The sequence below is a fragment of the Megascapheus bottae genome, unplaced genomic scaffold (genome assembly GCF_031878675.1).
Source record: "Megascapheus bottae isolate mThoBot1 unplaced genomic scaffold, mThoBot2.hap1 HAP1_SCAFFOLD_43, whole genome shotgun sequence".
Classification (NCBI taxonomy): domain Eukaryota; kingdom Metazoa; phylum Chordata; class Mammalia; order Rodentia; family Geomyidae; genus Megascapheus; species Megascapheus bottae.
Genome location: NW_028327392.1, coordinates 1,770,642 through 1,788,914, shown reverse-complemented (window position 1 = coordinate 1,788,914; position 18,273 = coordinate 1,770,642). Strand labels below are relative to the sequence as shown.

The 18,273-nt window shown below is 37.3% G+C and overlaps 1 long non-coding RNA gene across 1 annotated transcript; it reads left to right on the top strand.

The window, feature by feature from the left end:
* The first annotated feature begins 13,879 nt into the window (after positions 1 to 13,879).
* Positions 13,880 to 17,971, top strand: LOC150039985 (uncharacterized). Its single transcript, XR_016534128.1, has 4 exons — positions 13,880 to 13,897; positions 14,689 to 14,745; positions 16,732 to 16,785; positions 17,918 to 17,971. It is a non-coding gene; the product is annotated as an uncharacterized LOC150039985 (long non-coding RNA).
* The last annotated feature ends 302 nt before the right edge of the window (positions 17,972 to 18,273 follow it).

Here is an 18,273-nt window from a genome sequence, read left to right as displayed (position 1 = left end):
TAGGCACAGTGCCTCACAACTGTAATCCTAACTACACAGGAGGCTGAGTTCTGAGGATCAGGGTTCCATTACTTTACATTTCAGTCAACACCCTTTTAATATCAACTCCTGAAAGCACAGTGTTTTCTTACAATAAGGCAAAATGCATCAAAATCCTTAAGACATTAATATTTCTAAATTAAATAAATTTATATATGCATATATAAACTACATATGAAAGAGTAGAAAATATTACAAAGCAACCTATAATTATCTAGCAACACTCAATTTTCTAATCTTAAGCTATTCAGTCTTGTACAGGAGATTCTCATCAACAGTATAAGGAAAGAGGCAAAGTATACGTATGTTTTTAAAGAAAAGATATAAGCAGTCTTTAAAAGCAATCTAAGACGTCTATGAAGAGCAAATAAATTTAAGTGAATTTGCATGGGCTTCATTATATAATATTAGAATAAAAATAACATTTACTTCTTTATACTCACAAGAAATAATCAAGTTATAGATTCTGAAATATGGTAGTTGAATAAATAATAAAATATATACAGTATATAATATGATACACATGTTAAAATCTGTTAAAGATTCCTTAGAATCTTAAAGGGAAACTGAAATATAAGGAGAAATAACCCATGTTCAAATGTTCAATGATATAATCGTGACAAGCAGTTAATTTTCATCAGGTTTATCTACACTTACGTTGCAATTTCTATACTTCTACATAGAAATAAGCAAACATATTTCACATTTTATGTAGGAATTGAAAGGATATAGATTAAAAAGGTTTTTGCAAAAATAACCAAAATATATTTATACACAGTGGAATTCTATGCTGCTGTCAGAAAGAATGACATCATCCCATTTGTTAGGAAATGGAAAGACTTAGAAAAGATCATATTAAGTGAAGTAAGTGAGACTCAAAGGAACATAGGCTCAATGGTTTCCCTCATTTGTCATAATCAGTAGAAACCTTGGGCTCTCCTAGCAGAGATTTACAATAGAACAAAACCTAGATACATAAGGCCATATAGAATGTGCTAAATGAAAGGACCTCCAGGATATAGAAGCAAAAGCCATATAATGAGTGATTGTTGTCCTTAATGTACTATGTTATCTCTCATCTCTTTTGCTGTCCCTTGGTTATCTCATATTACAGTATTTCACATTGTTAACTGATATATTGTACATATGCGTATTTGGTTATTTGAAGTCAGATAGGGAAGGGAGGAAAACAAGATGAGAGGCGGGGGGAGGGGGAGGGAAATGGGGACCAAGACATGAGAAAGGGTATCAATGTATGTGAAGTAATACACCTTCTATCTGGTGAATATAATGTAACCTTCTATTAATTACAATAAAATATATGAAAAAAAAGAATTCTTTTTTTCCTAATTTAGTGTGGTGGCCAAAAGAAATTTAGTGTTTTGTTGTAAGATTCAGCAGGTTAAACATTCTGGTGACTAAGTTGTTTCTAGTTAGAGGATAAGACAAGTTAAAGGTGGTCTCTCTGTCTGTTTGTCTGTGTGTCTGTCTGTGTGTGTGTCTGTTTGTCTCTCTCTCTCTCTCTCTCTTTCTCCCACACTGTCTCTCTCTGTCTCTGTCTCTGTCTGTCTGTCTGTCTGTCTGTCTGTCTGTCTGTCTGTCTGCCTGTCTGTCTCTGTCTGTCTGTCTGTCTGTCTGTCTGTCTGTCTCTCTCTCTCTCTCTCTCTCTTTCTCTCAATGAATGAGTAAAGGCTGATCATTAGGGGCTTTTTAATTTGTTATGTATTTTCCTAAAATGCTTTACTGATAAGGTGCGTTTTTGGCCCCAATCAAAAATTTGCCCAATTATGTGATGGATGTCTATCTCAAGCGATGATGATGATGATGAAAAGACCAGCAAATCTCTTCACGCCCATGTTCATCCTTGATGTGTCTCATTCCATTGCTGTGAGAAGGAGGCTGGCTAAAATAGAATGACTTACCTAGGTTTTCAGATGTTCATGGGAGACGTGACAGCTGAAGAAAGCTCCTTCATAGCATTTGTGATTTATTTAGTGAATGAGAAGTCTTTTACCATCAAGTCAGGGTTGGAATTTTATGTGAAAGGCAAATATTACTAAATAGCCAAAGCATGTCTGTGTGTTAGTTTCCACATATATTCTGTAGTTTAAGGTGAATAACTCATGAAGTACCAATCCTATTATGAATCAGAGAGGCTGGACAGACAGAGGAAGCAAGGAAGGGAGAGAGGAAGCAGAAATGTAGATGAATGATCAGCTCAATTTCCTTCATAGCAAGGGAAACAGAACATCAGGAAACCCACGAAAACAGTGTAAACAGTGCTTTAGGGTCATAGGAAAAGAACTCCTTGTGAATCTTACATAAGTTTTTATTTAGCACAGGTAATCATTTCATTGGAGGAGAGGCCTCATTTCTAGGAAATACCCCCTTACATATGTAGTATATGTAGTGTTCATTTTCTGGGTATTATAGCAATTTGGGAAGAAAAAGTCTCTTTAGGAACTTCCATAGTATTTGACTGTGCATAATTTAATGGTTCATGTTGATAATGAGGAGCAGAATACACATACATTGACAGACGAGAGCCATTTGTTGTCAGATACTCAAATGTAGACAGATTTGTGTAGAAAGCTGTACAGAGACTAAGTACCATGTTTGTGGGAACCCTTTGGAAGGTCAGGGAAGTGAAATTTTTCTGTGCCATTCCGTGTTTTCACAAATTGGGTAAAGAATTGAGGCTCCTTTAAGGAGAGGGAATTCTCAATGTCCTGGTGAACAATGGAGTGTTCTCTGTTTCTGGCCTGCCACCCATTGGTCCAATCTGAGAGTAAGTCAGTAAAGACATCTAGGATTACTGAAGGTAATGAGGGAATAGAAGGAACAGAGGAAGCAGAATATTAGCTATGATCTCAGGTTGAGTTCACTTGAAGAGTATTGTATTGAAATTCATACAAGATGTCAAGAGGTACTATGGTAGGGGTACTGGGAACAATTCTTCTACCTTGCATGAAACCGGTCCATATTTAATTTCCTGAACAGATTCAACTGTATTTCTGTGGTAAAATAAAAATACTGCTTTTCATTTGGTTCTGGTCTCTTAGTTCACACCGGAGTACCAGAGCAAAGAGCTACAGGGAACAGAGGAGCTGGAGATGGCGCTGTAGCTCAAGTGGCAGAACCTGTTCCTAGGATGAACGCAGTTATGGTTTTAGTACCGAGCCCGCAGAAAAAGTTTGATTTCCTCTACAGTTTCCAACTCAATTTTCTGTGTCTTTTTTTTTTTTACTTACATTTTAGGGATGACACAACCTTAACCGCCATTGCGGTTTGTGACTCGAGCATTAACATTTGGTGAGTTATCTGTCATCTGAATGTAAATTCATTTGTGGTGTGAGTTTAGTACACAGTCTATATGACAGCTGATCGTTGTCTTCATTATTCCTCCTCCTGTATTGAAACTAAATAGAAAATGACAGCATCTGGCAGCAGATACTTGGTCATGGTCTACTGTGAATTCAAACATAGCAACCGTATCTTTCTTTACTTATTCTCTACCTTATTTACTTATTGCCTACATGCAACTTTTACTGAGCCAATGGAGGTAAGAATCACAGTCAGGCACAGTGAGGTGGTTTCCGTGTTTCTGAGGTGAAAGAGCTGGTGGGCCTCTTTCATTCTCCAGAAATCTGATACTTGGACAGGCCCACTGACAGTTATGATGAGAGTCCAGTTTCTAGGCTGTTGTTCCTTGTCCTTTGGTGAGAAGCAGTTAAGAATACAGCCAAGTATGTGAAAAGAAGGAGGGAGAAGAGCAGACTTAGAAAGCTGAAAATCAGATTGTATAGTGGATTGATTTCTTCTGAAGTGAGTTACACGTACAAATGAACTAACACATACCAATAAACAGTGTGTTAGGTTTACTAAGAGAGAAAAATTATTTGACCATGCATAAAAGCTTTCTTTTGTAGAGGTAAAAATATAAGTTCCTGCATGCGAATTTCCTTTCTAGGGAAAAAATGGAAATACCTTGTTCCTTTAGCTAAATATGTAAAAGTTTCAATTTCTTCAAATTTGTCAGTGTTAGATTAACTTACTACCTTGAGTAAAAAAGTAAAACTATGATTGCACATGGTATTTGGCTGTATATAATTGAATTCTCTTTAGCTTGGATAAGAATGACCCAACAGAATTTGGGACAGAAGAATTCAAGCAAAGGTCAGATATCTATAAATAGAAAAACATACATAAATATATATGTTATGAAACAGACTGATCATTTCTGGGTAGTTTCCAAATATTGTCAGTGTACCTTCTGTCTGTCATATTACTCCTTTTCATTTTGATGAGTAATTGAGAAATGAGTTGCACAAAATGTTTTGCTATTTTAGGTAGCAGTGAAGGAAAACTCCTAAACCCCCCACTCACATTGCCAGTGTATAAGATCCTACTACAACTGGTTGTGTTCCTTTGGTTTGGTGGCAATGACATACAATCCTTTGCATTTTATTTCGTGCCATAACAGTTTCTTCACAGGTGAAGAAATACAAGTGTCAGATCAAAGTGACTACAAGTTTGTTCGGGCCTTTCCATATTTTACTGGCTATGTCCAGTTCTTTGATGGGTATACTCTTTCTCTATATCTATTCTTTTCATTGTGAACTTCATGCCAACTTTTCAAAACTGTGGTTCTAAGGTTGGTGACACTGTGAATACTTTATGGACACCATTTATATTGTATAGACAGATGACTCCACGGCGTTATGACAAGCTCCTTACTGCTCACACCTGTGAATACAGGGTTTGTGAATAAATTTATGTTTGCAATGAAAGAGCTAGGAGACTAAGAGAGAGAGTGTGTGTCCACATGTGTGCTTTAGGTAAAGGGGCTCCAAATCAGGTTTCCAGGATTAATCTGTTTTCTTGCTTATCATTGGGCCTCTGCTTCTTGATCCACACATGAAGTGCACCCTTTTGTTGATTCCGTGGAGATGTACTTCTGCAGAAAGGAATACCCTGGATGGCTTTCTATTGCTATCCTGTCTTATTTGCCCCGTCTGTAAACCAAAGGTCTGCACATCTATCTAAAATTCTGTTGAAAGCCTAATGGGAAGGGTCATTGATCAGGCAAGCCTAGGCATGAAGGATCAACATGCCATGATCATGGGAGTAGCAAGGACAGTGCTCTGAGTTCTGACCTCAGGAAAAGAAGGGTTGACAGAGACAGAAGACGTAGACACATAGTACATTTGACAGACCACCTGTGTAGAAAAACAAGGCCACAGTTTTCAAATCGAGTAGTGTTAGAACATTGTATCATTTCCTCCCACATTTTCCCACTTAATTTTTTTATGTTTTGATATGTCCACAACAAGGACAGCAACTTAACAACTGTAATTGTTCCTTCAAATGAAGACATAAGTAGTGTGCGAGCTGATTTTTTTTTTTGGTCGTGACAAGGTATAGAGGGGTTACACTTCCATTTGTCAGGTAATAGGAAGATTACTTGTCACAAACTGATTCCTCTTTTTCATGTTTTTCCCCATTTCTTTTCCCCATCCCCTCCCAATCATCTTGTCTTCCCTCCTTTCCTTTCCTATTTCAAATAACCAAATAAGAATATATACAATATACCAGATAATAAAGTCAGATACAGTCCCAATAGGAAATTAACCATAAAGAGGAAAAGGGAAAACAGAAATAACATAGTACCTTGAAAACAACAATCACACAAAATAAAGCTCTTGGTTCCATTTTTAAAGTTCCTTTCATTTAATGTAAATTGATTTTTTTGTCATCAAGTGATAAATCAGAATTGGACAGTGGTCACTTTTGAGGATACAGAGGACTACCTATGAATATCATATGTAATCCAGATGTGTTTTGAAACTAAGCAGGATATGAAGAGCAGATCAAAAGAGAGTGGTTCATGGAGTGCTGTGATGTCAAGAACTAGCACCTAGAATCCCTAGGTGCCTGTCAGCTACTCACAATGAGCCAAGGTCGCAGGGAATCCTTTTCTGAAACAAAAAGGTACTCTCATTTGTCTGTAGTTCCCAGGAGGTAAGACACTGATAAAACACCAGCACAATGCAAGGGACATTTCACAATCCCTCTACCCACACTGGCAACGCCTTATCTCTGACTACTATTCCATCTTACATATCTGGAATATCAGCTTTACTACCACATCAAAGTTAGTGTGTTTTGCAATAGTATCAATTTTTCCCATTTCCTTTAAGTAAGTTAAACTTTCTTTCTTGGTTTATCAGTCCTCTGATTGATCAATTACTTATCAGTTAGCTTTCATATCTAATATAATCTCTAATACCTTTAGTATTTTTGTAGCTCTATGTCCTTAAATAAGATACACTGCTGCTGTCATTCTGGCCACTCAGCAGGCAGAGATCTGAGGATCACAGTTCAAAACCAGCCCTGGCCTGTGAGACTCTGTGAGTCTCTTACCTCCAATTAACCACTAGCAAAACCATAAGTGGTGCTGTGACTCTAGGGACAGGGTAGTAGTAGTCTTGAGCTGAAGAGCTCACGGAAAGAGCCGAGGCCTAGTGTTGAAGCCACATGAATTGAAAAAAGTAAGATACACTTTTGATTTCAATTTTCTTTTTTGATTTCTTCAGACTAGGTTAGTAGCTCAGCATCTGATCTTCTGGTAGAATATATATTCTTCAGCTAAAAGATGAAATGTTTTCAAGTGTCTTCTAAACAAATTTGGACTGTAGTAAACTTTGATGTTTTTTGATTAATATTTTTTGTCTAACTGATATTTCCTTACTAACAATGGATAGAATGCATCTAATGTCATTCAAGTGTATGTCTCCTTGAAGATTTCATGCTGTTGGTTTTATAGAAGAGCAGTTTCCTGCACTATATACATATATTGTTACAATGACTATTCATGGTTGTTGTTTTTTTGTCGGTCCTGGGGCTTGAACTCAAGGCCTGGGCAATGTGCTTGGACTTTCTCAAGGCTAGAGCTCTTCCACTTGAACCATAACTCCATTTCTGGCTTTTTTCTATGTACATGGTACAGAGGAATCGAAACCAAGTCTTTCTGCATGCTTGGCCAGCACTCTACCAGTAGGCTAACCTCCCTTCCCCCCCTTTTAATACATTTATTTGAAATAGAGAAGAGGAGGGGGAAAACAAGGTGGGGTTTCTATTTTTGTTAGTTTTATATATTTTAACCTGAGTTCTCCATAAAGAAAGTCTAGAGACAAGAACTTATGTCTAATTTCCTTCTTTGGGAATAACACCTCAGAAAAGCAGAAATCAGGAGATATCTATGCTGCCATGGTTGTTTATTTGATATAGTTCACAAAATTTCCTGCCAGTCTTGATACTTTTCCACTGTTTACTGTGCTTTTCTTTTAACTGTGTAACAAGAATTTTCTGTCATTGCTTACATTTGATTGTTTTCCAGAAATAAATTCCTCCATTCCATACTCACTCATGAAATGCGTGTTTAGTGGGCAGTGTATCATTGAGTAAAGGTTAAATTCATTATACTTAAACCATTAAAACCACTGGCATCTTTCATTAAAGAGAATAGTCCGTATCACCCAAATTCTGCTTGATCATAAGGAACATATTGCTCACATTTCTTTTTCTTTACTGTATCCTTGTTTCTTTCCTCCTTTGTTGTTTGGAGAAAGTGTAGAGAAAGTTTTATTCTTTTCTTCTTTGTGTATCTGACCTATCAATTTACTCTTTACTACTGGCAGTAGTTAACTTAATGAGCAACAGGAAGCATATGGTTAAAAGACTTAATAATCAGTAAAATCTGTGTGGGTGCAGAATTTACACTCTAACTTTCCAAGTGATACATGCCTTCGTGTGCATATATGGTAATACTAAGAAACTGTTGTTCAGTGAGGGACAGTTCCACTATTAGTAATCATTAACAACATACTTTCATTCGAATCAAACTGATGACCTAGCTTCATTTATCTACTGATTTTAATTACTTATATGTATACTGAAGTATGAAGTATCAGCATTATAGCAGTAGAGAAAATTGATCACTTCATGTATAAAGTACGTAGCTATTTGACTGAAAATGTGCCTTATGACGAGACTTTCTTATCCTGGAAGAAGTGTCTGTAGAATGTTATGTGGGATCTAGCATTGAAATGTGAGTTCAAATCTAGGAAGACTCTCTAAATATATATATATATATATATGTATATATAAATATACATATATATCCACACATATTTCTAAAGGCGGCATGAAGGAAAGAAATATATTTGTGCGTACATCAACAGATGTCAAAATGTGAAATAAGCAACTAAGACACAGGCATGACAGCCCAGCTACTGAGAGACAAATGCACATCTTTCTTCCTTCTTTATAACAACTAGGGTAAGAGAGGAATAGGTCATGAGGAGAATTTCTTCTAGTCATTATGTCAGCTACACTTCACAAGATGTTACAAATGCAGTCAACCAAAGGATAGAATCCTTTCTGGAACAAAGCAGTGGCATTCTAAATAGGAATATCGGCAGGAAACCCTATGAGATTCTTATCCAGTTTACTTCCCGAAAGCCAGAAGTATGGCTCAAGTGGTAGAGTATTCATCTTAATAGAGAAAGCTATAGTAGAACACCCAGGCCCTAAGAGGAAACCCAATAGTACCTGCAGAGAAACATAATAAGAAAGAGAAAGAAGGAAGTCCACCTCCCTAGCAGAGACAGTCACATGCTTGATGTGAATGGATGGAAAGAGATATTCCAAGAATGGCACCCAAAAGGAAGCAAATGTAAATGTACTCCTATCTGGCAAAGAAAACTTGAAAGTATTACAACATGAAAGTCATTTCATTTTGCTAAAGACACTGTAATGATTAACAACAAAAAGGCAACTAATCCTCAATGCACCCAATTTGACACAACAGACATCGCTGAACATAACTGAGTTGATGGATCCCAACCATGTTAGATCCTTTCCAAAGAATCCACAAGAAACCAGATTTAACTGAAGACCCAGAGCCAAAGGTAGCACATATCTGCAGAATATTCCATCCAGCAGTCCCAGAATAAGTATCATCCAGGCAACCCCAAGCAAAGGAAATAATATTTAGAGCATAGAGGCAGCATTATTCTCTTTTTTCCTTTTCCTTTCTCTAATACTCCTACATAGTAATTATTCAAAGAGGTTTCTTGGCAGAGTCTAAAGGAAGTCTTAACAGGACATATAAGAAAAGATAATATTACCATGTGCTATCATACTATGGTGGAATTCAACTAGAAATAGACATGGAAGTAAACAATAGAAAAAATTAAAATACATACAAATGGAACAAAAATCTGAATGTTTAATGGGTTATGGAAGAAAGAAAGGAGGGACATGTAATCAAATGTAGAAAATCATTGGAGCCTCTGACTATATATTTTGGTTTCATTCTTTAGCGATATTTTATCTGATACCTCAACTGAACTTGACAAAGGAACCAACAATGAAGGGTAAGGTCCAAATAAACATACAATGTATTTATGCATATTTACATGTATGTAAGTACAGTCATCCATGAAAGGACAGTCACAGAAAAGAAAGTAATTGAGATTAGGGACCTGTAAGTATAGATGACAATTGAAGGTCTTTGATATTTTTCTAATTTACTTTGGCCATGATATCAGTAGTTCCTTTCTAAAATGTTAGCTATTTCTAAGAAGAAATATCAAGAATGTTTCTTGTTCCTGGTCTATTTTAATGGCCAAAAACAATTTAATGTTTTGCTGTAAGATTTAGCAGGTTAAGAAACTTCTTTCTATTGAATTTGTTTTCTCTAGCTAGAGGATGGTTATCTCCCTCTCCCTCTCTTTCTTCCTCCCTCTCTCCCTCCCTCTGTTCCTCCAGAATGAATGAGTAAAGGCTGGTCATTACTGGGTTTTAATTTAATATGTATTATCCAAAAATGCCTTACTTCTAAGTTCACGTTCAGGCCTAAACAAAAATTTACACAGTTATGTGCTGGATGTCTATTTCAAGAGATGGTGATGAAAAGACCAGAGAATCTTTTCATGCTGTATTCATCCCTGATGTGTCTCCTTCAATTGCTGTGGGAAGGAGACTGGTTAAAATATAATGACTAGGATATCAGATGTTCATGGGAGACGTGACAGCTGAAGACACCTCCCTCATACCATTTGTGATTTATTTAGGGGATGAGAAGGCTGTTACCATCAAGTGAGGGTTAGAATTTTATGTGAATGTGAAATACTACTAAATAGTAAAAGCATGTCTGTGCGATCATTCCAACATATATTCTGGATATTAATGCGAATAACTCATGAAATACAAATCCTTTTTATCACTCAGAGAGGCTGGATGGATAGAGAACAACAGTGCCAGCATGGAGGGAAGAGAGAAAGCAGAAATGTAGGTGGTAGATCAGCTTGATTAATTCCATAGCAAGAGAAATGGAAGATAAGGAAACCCATAAAAACAGTGCTACGAGTGGTTTAGGAAAAGAATTTGTCAGTCTTGCATAAGTGGTTGTTTAGCACAGGTGAACATTTCATTGACGTGAGAGGCCATATTTTTAGGAAAGCACACGAAATACCCCCTTGCATATGCAGTATATGTAGAGTTAGTTTTCAGGCAGTTATAGCTATTTGGAGAGAAAAAGTAGGTTTTGGAATTCTCACAGTATTTGACTGTGTGCAATTTAATTATTGATGTTGATAATAACTAGCAGGATGCACATGGATGCACACAAGACAGCCCTAAGTGGTCAGATACCCAAATGTCGACAGACTTGTGTAGAAAGCTGTACAGAGACTAAGCACCATGTTTGTGGGAACCATTTGGAAGGTCAGGGAAGTGCAATTTTTTGTGCCATTCTTTCTTTTTGCAAATTGGGTGAAGGATTGAGACTCCAGAGGAGAGGGAGTTCTCTCTGTCCTGGTTAGCAGTGGAGAGTTCTCTGCTTCTGGCCTGCCACCCATTGGTACTCTCTGCAAGTAAGTCAGTAAAGACATCCACGATTGTTGAAAATAAGAAGGGAATAGAAGGAACAGAGGAAGCAGAATATTGGCTGTGACCTCCGGGTTGAGCTCCCTTGAATTGCATTGCATTGAAAGTCATGCAAGATGGCATTAGGTACTGTGGTAGGGGGAACAATTCTTCCATCTTGTGTGAAAACTTTACTTTTCTAAGTTCCATGTTTAAGTTCCTGAAGAGGTTCAAATCCATTCTATTGTAAAATGGAAATACTGCTTTTCATTTAAGTACAGGTCTCCTACTTCACACCATAGTACCAGAGCAAATAGCTAGAGGGAACAGAAGAGCTGGAGATGGCGATGTAGCTCAAGTGGCAGAGCATGTTCCTCAGATGAACACAGTTATGGTTTTAGTACACAGCCTTGTAGAAACAGTTTGGTTTCTTCTAAATGTTCCAACTGATTTTCTGTGGCTGATTTTATATTATTTTATTTTTTAGAGATGACACAGCATTAACTGCCATTACAGTTTGTGACCCAAGCATTAACATTTGGTGAGTTGAATTTTCTGTCATCTGAGTGTAAATTCACTTCTAGGGTGAGGTTAGTACCCAATCTATATGACAGCTGATCAGTGTCCTCATGTATCCTTCTCTTGTATTGAAACTAAATTGAAAATGATAGCGTCAGGCAGCAGATACTTGGTCATGGTATACTGTGAAGTAAAACATAGTAACCGTATCCTTATTTACCTATTCTCTACCTTATTTACTATTTCCTACATGCAACTTGTACTGAGACAATGGAGGAGAGAGTCCCAGTCAGGAACAATGAGGTGGTCTCAGTGTTTCTGAGGTGAAAATGTTGGTGGGCCTCTTTCCTTCTCTAGAAATCTGGTACTTAGTAGACAGGCTCATTTTCAGGTCTGATGAGAGTCCAGCTTTTAGGCTGTAGTTTCTTGTCTTTTGGTGAGAAGCAGTTAAGAAATCAGCCAAGTTAGTGACAGGAAAGAGAGAGAAGAGCAGACTTAGAAAGCTGAAAATCAGATTGTATAATGGATTGAGTTCTTCTGAAGTGAGTTGCATGTACCATTAAACTACATGATACCAATAATCAGTGTGTTAGGTTTGGTAAGAGAGAAAAATTCTTTGACCGTGCATAAAAGCTTTCTTTTGAAGTGATAAATATGTAAAAGTTTCCATTTCTACAAATTTGTTAGTGTTAGGTTAACTTACTACCTTAAGTAAAAAAGTAAAACTATGATTGCACTTGGTATTTGACTGTATATAATTTAATGCTCTTTAGCTTGGATAAAAATGATCCAGCAGAATTTGGGACAGAAGAATTCAAGCAAAGGTCAGATATAGACATATAGGTCAACGTGTATAAGTATATGTTAGGAAACATATTGATCATTTCTGGGAAATTTCCAAGTATTGTCAGTATCTTCTGTCTGTCATATTATTCCTTTTTCATTTTGATGAATAAATGAGAAATGAGTTGCACAAAAGTGTTTTGCTATTGTAGGGAGCAGTGTATTAGGTTTACTAAGAGAGAAAAATTCTTTGACCATGCATAAAATGATAAAATGTAACTCCCCTACCCCAAAGTAAATTCCTTTGTTCATTTAGCTAAATAGGTAAAAGTTTTGATTTCTACAAATTTGTTAGTCTTAGATTAACTTACTACACTGAGTGAAAATGTAAAACTATGATTGCACATGGTATTTGATTATCTATAATTTAATTCTCTTTAGCTTGGATAAAAATGACCCACCAGATCTTGGGACGGAAGAATTCAAGCAAAGGTCAGATATCTACAAGTAGATAAACATACATAAATATAAATGTTATGAAACAGATTGATCATTTCTGGGAAACGCCTAAAACCCCCCACATTGCCAGTGTATGAGATCCTACTACAACTGGTTGTGTTCCTTTGGTCTGATGGCAAAGACACAGAATCCTATGCATTTATTTCCTGCCATAACAATTTCTTCACAGGTGAAGAAATACAAGTGTCAGATCGAAGTGGCTACATGTTTGTTCGGTCCTTTCCATATTCTGTTGGCTATGTCCAGTTCTTTGATGGTTATAGACTTTCTGTAGGCCTAGACCTTAAATTATACATATTATTGTCATTGTGCACTAATTTCAAAACTGTAGTTGTAAGGTTTGTGACAGTGTGAGTACTTTATGGGCACCATTTCGATTGGATAGACAGATGGCTCCACAGCATTATGTCAAGCTCCTTACTGCTCACATCTGTGAATACAGGGTTTGTGAATAAATTTAGGTTTACAATGAAAGAGGTAGGAGACAGAGAGAGAGAGATCGATCATGTCCACACGTGTGTGGCAGAGTGGCAATACTCTGATACTATGGCTTCAAGTCAGGGCTCCAGGAATATTTTACTTTCTTGTTTATCACTGTATCTCTTCTTCCTCATTCACACATGCAATGCATTTTGCTCATTCAGTGGAGATGGACTTCTGCCAGAAGGAATACTCTGGAAGGCTTCATATTGCTATCCTCTGCTGTTCACCCCCACTGTAGACAGAATCACACCTGTGAACCCAAGTCTAAACATCCATCTACCATTCTGGTGAAATCCTAAGGTGAGGTGTCATTGAACAGGCAAGCCTAGGTAGGAGGGATCACCATGTCATCACCATAGGAGTTGCAAGGACAGGGCTCTGAGTTCAGAGTTCAGTACTGGAGAGAAGTTTTGGCAGAGACAGAGGAGATAGAGGCATAGTACATTTGACAGAGCATCTGTGTAGCATGCACAAGATATAGTTTTCTAACCTAATATTGTTATAAATACAACATTCCTTCCCACATTGTCCTACTTAGTTTTTATATGTATCAATTTGTCCACAGCAAAGACAGCAACTTAACCACGGTTGTTTTTCATTCAAACGAAGACATCAGTACTGCGTGACTTAATTTTTTTTTATTTTGTGGATCATGTATAGAGTGCTTATACTTATTTTCCCTAGATAGTAGGTGAATATCTTCTCACACATTGATACGCCTGTTTATGTTTTCATCCCATTTCCCATTCCCTACACCTTTCCAATCAACTTGCTTTATCCCCTCCCTCTCTTAGTTCAAATAAACATATGTAATATTCCAGGTAACTTTTCAGATACAATAACAATATGAGATTAACAATTAAGGGGAAAAAGGAAAAGAGAAATAACATAGTACATTAAGAACAACTATCACACAAGGTAAAGCTCTTGTTTCTGTATTCTAGAATTTTTTCATTTACTGTAAGTTGATTCATTTTTCATCTAATTGATAAATCATTTTGGAAAATGATGGCTTTTCAGAGCACACAGGACTGCCTGTTCATATCACACGTAATCATGACATGTTTTCAAACTAAGTAGAAAATGATAGAGCAGATCAAAAGACAGTGGTTCTTGGTGTGCTGTGAAGACAAATCCTAGCACCCAAAACCCTTAGATTAGCATTTCTCATTATAGGCCCGAATTGTCACCATACCATGAGCAAAGGAGTAGCAAGGACAGGGCTCTGGGGTGAGATCTCAGTAGTGGCAGGAGTGGCAGGGACAAAAATGGTAGAGATGAAGCTCTGTTGGCAGCATTTTTGTGTTGCATTCACAAGACCTTAGTTTCCTAACTTAGTGTTCTGGAAAAAAATGCATGATTAATTCCCACATTTTCCCAGTTAATTATTGTGTGTTTTTAATATGTCCACAGTGAGGATAGTGGCTTAAGAGCTGTTATAGTTCATTCCAATGAAGACATCAGTAGTTGGTGAGTTGAATTTTTTTTTCATGTAAGTGATAACTCGTTTTGCACAATGATATCTTCAGGGTACACAAGCACTGCTTATCAATATTGAATGTAATCATGATGTGTTTTGAAACTCAATAGAAATGTTAGAACCTGTCCAAAGACACTCGCTCATGGTGTGCTATGAAGGCAACTACTAGCATCCAAAATTCTTAGATTATCACGGTGCCTGTCAGCTACTCCGAATGTGGCAAGGGACCTGGGAATCCTTTGCTGAAACCAAAAAGTAGGCCTAGCACCAGTAGCTAAGAGGTGATCCTTCCTTCTTTTGAATGCTTAAACCCTGAAAGGCCCACATTCATACTGAAGGGGAGCCTTACTTCTAGACTGCTTTTTCTTACTCCTATCTGAAGAGCAGGAGCAGCAGCAAGGAATATTAGATGATAATTAGATGATATGTAAGTCTTGAGTTCTTCTGAAGTGAGTTGAACCTGAACAAGACGTCATTATCTACTAGAGTAAGTAGATTTGTTGGGTTATGGTATACTTTTCTTTCTCCTCTCTCACTTTTTATTTTTTATTTTTTATTTTGGTAATTCATTGGCTTGAACTGGGTGCTGTCCCTAAGTTCTTCAGCTCAAGGCTATTAGTGCACTACCGCTTGTGCCACAGCGCCACCTTGGGTTTTCTGGTGGTAAATTGGACAAAAGAGTCATGGATTTTCATGGCTGGGTTGGCTTTGAACCATGGTGCTCAGATCTCAGCCCCTGAGAGATTTGTGGATCACTTTCTTTTCTAATACCATTGAAGCGTTGGAGAAAGACTCAGTCATGACAATATGCTTCAAGTACGTTGTTAACATTAGTAACATATTCCTCTAGAAAACATGACGTTTCCAACTTGTGAGTCTGTAATTGATTGGACCAAAGAAGCAGATCCTATGTGCAGAAAAGTAAAAGAAACAAAAATAGAGGCTACTGAGTCTGCACAGAACTGCATGTATAAGATCAAGATCATGCATGCATCCCTGATAGTTCAGAGCCCTGTCATTGTGAAATTAGTGTCTACAGTGGCACTGTGTCTTGCTCTGCCACCATGCAAGACTTGTTCTTATCCAAGTCTGTTACACACTGAAAAGGCTCAACCTCGTGCCACACATAATATTAGAGCAAGGTAGATATTTATAATGATGGCAATAAAAAGTTGGCACAAGGAGTGGAGAACCTGGAACTTAACTAGGAAGAAAGAGGAAATTTGGACTGAGAAAACAGAGGGCCATTAGGGAGAAAACACAAAAAGCTAAGAGCACTGCTTTCACTTAGTTGTAAGTCATGAACATAAAGATTTTGTTCTATCTAATTGTCTCAGATTAAATTTTTTCCTTCCCCTAATACTCACACTTATTTGCATGGAAAAGTGGTTGATAAGTTTCAAAGTGATGGATTGACATGGGAATAAATGTTCAATAGAGGGACTACACAAAAGTTCCTTGCTCCAAGTCACTCTGATGATTTCCCCAGCATGTGAATGGAGGACACTGAAGTTTTCAGATCAGAAATGAGTCTGTAGCTACTTTTTCTCATCTAACTGTAGTTACTTGGAAAAACTGGAGGTTTTGATTAGATGTGAGGAAGGTCATGGATAGTCGACGAGCCCGCCTTCCCCTTAGTGATTTGAGGCCAAATTTCTTTGCTGGCTTGATGAGTAATGTGGTTGTTTTCTCTTTTGGAGATGACCTTGCACCTGTCCTCGTTAATGACACACTGAACTAGAAACACACTCACTCCCAGAATGCCAGTCATGCTAACTGTCATTTTTGTGTCATCAAGTGTATTTCTTCATGGTCTGAAACTGTAAGGTTGCATTTATTTCAAATCAACGTGAGAAGAGAACCAGTTATAGGGAAGAACAGTGCATGAATGTAGGACCTGCATCAGAATTTGACCCAGAATTTGAACTCTTCCGTATTCATGTGATATGTGACCATAGGTGTTTTTGTTACTTTAGCACAACTGCATATGATCCTTGTCCAGCACCTGATGATGGCAATGTGACAGAAAGGTAAGATATAAACCAAGAGAAGTGTGGAGGTGGAAGTTTATGTTCATATATATATATATATATATATATATATATATATATATATATATGTAAAGACACATGTACTCATAAGTATGCACATACACATGGCTGGAGCTGAGCACTTGGACACAAAGAAACACCAACACCATGAAAGGACTGGTGGCAGGCGTGATGCAGCGCATGGCAGAAAGTAAAGATCCTGTGTTGGAACACCAGTGCTGCTAGGAAAATGAAAGAAGCATACATCAGGAAGGGTCAGCCTGTCACACATGCCTCTCACATGGCTGTGTGTGAGTGGAAGTTGGATGTGATCTCATTTAGAAGCCTGCTTGGGAAAGCACTTATCTCAAGCCGTATCATTTTTATTCTAATTAAATGGTGACCGAATTCACTTATCTTCTGATTTTAGCTACTAATATGTTAGGTGTCATATGAAGTAGCAATATGACATGAGCAGTGAAAATCGATTGGTTCATATGTAATCAGTTTTTTGACTGAAAATTTATGCTAAAAAAGAATCCTTTGTGGAGCAAAGTCGAGGATCACACATGAGCTCTTCTTTAACCAGTCCTAGGTCATCTTGTGAGCCTGTCTGCCTAATTCCACATTATGGTGAGATTTTTATGAATATGACGATACTTTTTCTTCCTATGGCATTTTGTCATCAGAGTCATGTAGTTTGGTTTCTCTTCAGATTGTATAAATCTTTCACTTTTTAATAAAGATACTTTTATAATACTATTTTCTGAGGTCCTCATTGCTAGCCTATAAAGTCCTATTGTAGTAAAAATAAGAAGTTCAAGAATACCTCTTTCGGCATTTTGCTGCTATTGTTAATCCATGGTCTCAAGGTACTCTGAGCTCTCCTGGAATGATCTTTCTTCTCCTGCGTTCAGTGTGCATTGATTACAGGCATACAGAACTATAACCAGGTTGAAATCTTCTGTCTTCACAGGCCTGATATGATCAATTAGAATCATTTTCTAGAACAGATGACATGGTAGATTGCTACGTGTAAAGTTTAGAAGATCAGATTGCTAGTTAAACATTAATTATAACTGACTTGACCCAAACTGACATGGTTTCTTTTGCATTCCTTTTTATTCTTTAGCAAAACTGAAGGAGAAACCAAAAGAGTACCTACAAGTGGATTACCATTTAAAATGTAAGATAGAAAGTACAGTGTGTGTGTGTGTGTGTGTGTGTGTGTGTGTGTGTGTAAAGAAGCAAACACGGAGATCACTGTATTGGCATCCAAGTGTCCATAGATTTCTTTCAACACTGTTCTTAAAGTCTTCTCACAATTAAGATTTTTTTTAAAGAATTATTCTTTATTTTTCAAAGAATTTTATTTTGAAAAGGTATACAGACTTGTTTATTTGCCTCATATTCAGAACAAAAAGAGCAAGGGCCCCACCCACTGATGCTGGCTGAGATGGAAGTGTAGCATTCCTGCCATTCTTACTG